The 5,470-nt window shown below is 39.2% G+C and overlaps 1 long non-coding RNA gene across 1 annotated transcript; it reads right to left on the bottom strand.

Annotated features, from left to right (window-relative positions):
* Positions 1-212: 212 nt before the first annotated feature.
* Positions 213-898, bottom strand: LOC136495202 (uncharacterized). Its single transcript, XR_010768918.1, has 2 exons — positions 801-898; positions 213-671 (listed from the first exon to the last, which is right to left on the bottom strand). It is a non-coding gene; the product is annotated as an uncharacterized lncRNA (long non-coding RNA).
* Positions 899-5,470: the final 4,572 nt, after the last annotated feature.

The raw sequence follows: 5,470 nt of genomic DNA, 5'->3' as shown, positions 1-5,470 counted from the left end.
CTTACCTGTTTTCTTGGGGTGATGACCTATCAAAGATAAATTTCTTTATAATTAGTTTTAAAGAAAATATTATTATTCTGAATGTAAAAAAAAAAGAACCTGATGATGTAGAGGAAAAGAGCAGTAAATAATATTAACGATGGCCAAAGGTTCTTTCACCAAGAACTTCATCCATGGATATATCTGAGTGACTTATTATCACACACAGGACATATTTTAATTTATTTTTTAATATTGAGCGTACGCTCAGTACAATTACACGGTATTTCACGACCCCAGAGATTATTTAGATAGGTCTAAACCCGGCCAGATGATACAAGGGACTTAATAACCTGCTGATGCAACATACCGTGTCTATATATAGAAATATCCGTCCTGCGTATGCATGGGAATGCAAGCATATATCTCTAACAAGCATATGTCAGTTTGCAAGGATTGTTGGGCATTTTGCAGCAGATATCTCTAGGACGAAAGTCGCGGGCCATATTTGTCAGCTTCCTTCCGAGATTTATGCCCTTCATAGAACCGGTTCCTTCATTATTGCTTCCATATGAATTTGCCAGCAAGGTGGTTTCTTGTGCCTTTGTTCCAAGAAAACTTGCATGATCAAAGTATCCAATAGTGCACATCATGTTCATCAAAATGAGCAGTGCCACCGTTGTAGGCTTCATCTGCGTATAAGTTAGATGCATGTGTACGTGTTAGGCTTCAATTTCTGATGACACAATAAAAGGGAATTGTATATTGAATCCTACCGAACAAAATAAAACCGATGAGCTAACAGAAATAAAAGGACTCACCGCTGATAGCTGATTAGTTGAGGGCTTGTGTTGTTGATAACTGAAGATACACTTGGGCACGCTATATATAGCCATATTAATAGAAAAGTAGCTGTCTAGGAGAATATGACGCTCATGACATTATGCGACTGGGGTTGGGGAGCTGAAAGCCATTGCATGACAACAGGTCTTGCATTGGCGCATTATGTCGCGCTACTACAGAACCATCCAGTACTGGTGGTTCCAAACCACAACTATTGCAAGAATTGGTGTCGGCAGTGGGCAAACGGTGCTGATGACTCCTACTTCTGCTAGGTCATAAAGCAAGTGTCAAAGGCTACCAGTGATGGTTTAAAGGCTGGTTTGAAAAACTACCACACTATGCCACCGATTATAGAGATATATAGGGTCTTTGTAGCATTGGGCATTTTAACCATGACTAGAAAAGCATTTCTAGCGCAATTTCGTTAAGAAATCCACACCTAAAATACATTTTTCAGGGGTGTTGCTTTACGGCAACAGCCCTTGAAAGTCCTTAGTTTTTAGAAGTACAAAAGGAGTATTAGTAAAACATACAGTAAACTCAAGACTTTCATCTTAACTTGAGGATTAATAAATATGTAGCAATCAGTAAGACTAATAATATTTGAAAACCAAAATTTAGATTCATGATGTTATAAGATATTGATTGGAAAAGAGACACCATAGTTTAAGCTTTTTTTTTAGATAAGGACCATAGTTTAAGATAAGGTATCAACTAAATGTATATTGAAGATACATAGACATTGCCAAGCAAATGGGGAAAACAATAAATTTCGATGAAAAATATATATAGATAAGTTTATAACAACCCAACATGGACTAAAGAATATCCATTATGCCTACTGTTTCAGAAAGATAAACAAAAAGGAAATAATGTACAATTGATATATTAATTTTTATTGGTCAAAGATACTAAACAATGCATAATACTTCTGTCTTCTAAGATTCTCGCCCATGCTCTCGCATGGGCTGTTGGACTAGTTTTATAAATTAAATTGGATGTCCTCATTTGTATTTTTACTACCAAACCGGCTTTAGTTCTTTTCGTTCGCATGATATGGTAGGGCACATACATCTAAACACAAAAATGGAGCAACCAGTAAATCATACCCTAAAAATAACCGAAAATGTGCTGAACCAAATTGTATATCATGAAACTGTAAGTGATTAGTGATTACTCTCTCTTTTGAGAAAGAAACATGGGACTTCATTAATGAGGGATAGACTAAAATTAGCAAACTCATAGATGTTATTCTCCTTTCTGTGTATGCATGTTCCTTTGAGGGTATGGCATTTTACCCTATTTCCAGAACTTTGCCTGTTAGGGGGCCGGGTCAATCCCTTCAGATCTACGGTCCACTCCTAAATTTGGGCTCCGGTTATGTAACACCCCAGCTCCGTATAGTAGTTGTGTTGTTGGCCCATGTGACATATGAGGAGTTGTAGTTGGTGGATTTAGTACCACATTGGAAGTTTTGGAGCATGATGGCCAACTTATAAGCCTTGTTGCTTCAAAATGTAGCACATTCAGGTTAACCCTTTTACATGAAGCAAAGACGAAAGTGTTAGAGAGGTGCTAAGCATCTGCTGACCCATTCCACGTGCGGAGCTGAGCCAGACAACCAGATTTTACAAATGTGGTGTTACAGAGGTGCTACACATATGCAGGCCTATTCCATATTTGGAGCTGGGCCATATAAGCAAATTTGTATGCAGGCATGTTCCACATGTGGAGCTGGGCCATATAAGCTGATTTTGGATGCGGGGTGTTACAGGTTCGGAGCAGTTTGACCCTAACACGAACAAAGGATGAGAAACCTGTTGAAATGGAACCTAGGTCACCCCCTTTAGTTCACAGCCAGCCTCGTGGACTCCTGTGGTTGATGACTCGGCGTAGCACTCCTCCACACTACATATCGAGCATCCAATTTCTCTCCTATTGATACTGCCTCCTCTCCTACTGATACTGCCTCATCGACCGACAGATCGAGCGGCATAGCACTCCTCCCCACTACATATCGAGCATCCAATTTCTCTCCTACTAATACTGCCTCCTCTCCTACTGATACTGCCTCATCGACCGACAGATCGAGCTATTGAGATTACGTCGACCAAGGTTCTTGACCAGGCAACCAAGTATCTCACCTAAATCCTGATGAAGTATCTCACCCTAGCATGGAGTCTGACGGAAAGGATGCAGCAGCCGCCGATGGTGACCTGTTCAGTAGTAGATTTACATGGTGCTCTCATAGTCTCCTAGATTGATCTCATGGTTTGTCAGAGCAAGTTTTGTATATGATGTTGTCCTGTTCAGTACTAGTAGATTTACACTCGCTTCTTACTGAATCAATGACTGTCGTTCTGTGGTCTTTGAATGAACCATACATATGGCTCCTTTATGTCTTCTGCCTATGATGGGGATTAAGTTTAATTATGTTCAAATTAGTTACAAACGGTGTAATAGCTTTGCTTGTTGCATCAACTACAGAAGCTAATTGACGCACTGAGTCTGAAAGGTCTCATCAGAAGCTAATGTCAGAAGTTAGCACCATGCATACAATTCGCTCCGATCCCTTGCAAACTTTATTCTGTGCATGTGGTTTGAACCTCTGTGCACCGTGGGTATTTAACTAGAGAAATAAAGGCTCGGTCGAACCGGAAACCTTATTTTGCCTCAATGGAGCGGGTGGGTCCAGAAAACGCTCGCTCCGATCCAGCCATTTTGTAGGTGTATCCAGAACAATCTCAGTTGAGCACTAAAAACTTTCCATGCTTAGATACACACAAATATTTAAATTGGCCACATAAATTTTGATTTAGTTGACGAGTCATCAAAATTTCTTGAACATCGCCACTGCATATTGAATATTTTCCTAAAGACATCATAAGAAATGCCACTGGGGCCATTGATCTATTATGTTGATTGACCCTTACCTGTTTTCTTGGGGTGATGACCAATCAAAGACAAATTTCTTTCTTATTTTAAAGAAAATATTATTATTCTTCTGAATGTAAAAAAAAGAACATGATGATGCAGAGGCAAAGAGCAGTAAATAATACTATTAACGATGGCCAAAGGTTCTTTCACCAATTAAAGAACTTCATCCATGGATTTATCTGAGTGACATATTATAACACACAGGAAATATTTTTATTTATTGTTTAATATTGAGCGTACGCTCAGTACAATTACACGGCATTTCACGATCCCAAAGATTATTTAGATAGGTCTAAACCCAGATGATACAAGGGACTTAAGAACCTGGTGACGCAACCTACCATGTCTGTATATAGGATATCCATCCTCCATATGCATGGGAATGCAAGCATATATCTCTAACAATCATATTTTATTTTGCAAGGATTGGAGGACATTTTGCAGCAGATATCTCTATTATCCCAGGTGTGGGCCGTCATCGTCAGCTTCCTTCCAAGGTTTATGCCCTTCATAAAACTGGTTCCTTCATTGTTTCCATATGAATTTGCCAGCAAGGTGGTTTCTTGGGCCATTGTTCCGAGAAAACTTGCATGATCAAAGTAGCCAATAGTGCACATCATGTTCATCAAAATGAGCAGTGACACTGTTGTAGGCTTCATCTACTTATATGTTAGATGCATGTGTATGTGTTAGGAATCAATTTCTGATGACACAATAAAAGGGAATTGTATATTAAATCCTACTGAACAGAATAAAACTGATGAGCTCATAGAAAGAAAAGGACTCACCCCTGATAGCTGATTAGTTGAGGGCTTGTGTTGTTGATAACCAAAGATACACTTGAGCACGCTATATATAGCCATATGAATAGAAAAGTAGCTGTCTAGATGAATATGACGCTCATGATATTATGCAACTGGGGTTGCGGAGCTGCAAGCCATTACTTGATAATAGGTCTTGGTGCATTATGTTGCATTAGCACAGAACCATTCAGTACTTGTGGTTCCAGATCACTACTATTGCAAGAATTGGTGTCGGCAGTGGGCAAACGGGACTAATGGCTCCTCCTATTGCTGCTAGGTCTTAAAGCAACAGTGTAAAGGCCACCACTGACGGTTGAAGGTACCAACCGGCAATAAGAACCCTTATCACAAGTAAGACATGATTTTGCGAACTATCAAAAACGATCTTAAAGGCTGGTTTAACTGAAGTGCCTGTTTAACTATCAAAATGATTTCTTGAATATCCTTTTGGTCAACTGCATTGGACGACGAAAATGTACGATGCTGTAAGAAACAGAAGGAAAAAATTAGATTCAAATTAATGAACATATGCATATGATATGGTTGGACCGATCGACTTACTTCTTCAAGGTTATTGTAGTACCCCCATTGGTTCTAAGCTATTGACATGCAAAGTATCCACAGAGCCCGCTTCCAGGAGGTTGCTTGGTACACTTCAAGTAGGTGACATGCAAAAAACAAGGTACAATGAAGTGCATTGTTTTATCTAATCAATATGATCACTATTTGGGGTAGAAATGGTCGTACCCATGGATATAGAACCATGATCATCTTCTTTGGCCTATCTTCGTTATACACTAGTCCTTTTTAATGTAATATATATATCTGTAGGCAACAGGCACTATATAATAAAACGGTGTCAAAAAGGCTCCGACTTTGATGTATAGGGGCCTTGGAGGAGACTATAT

The sequence above is a fragment of the Miscanthus floridulus genome, chromosome 12, assembly GCF_019320115.1.
Source record: "Miscanthus floridulus cultivar M001 chromosome 12, ASM1932011v1, whole genome shotgun sequence".
NCBI lineage: Eukaryota > Viridiplantae > Streptophyta > Magnoliopsida > Poales > Poaceae > Miscanthus > Miscanthus floridulus.
This window is presented reverse-complemented; position numbering and strand designations above follow the sequence as displayed.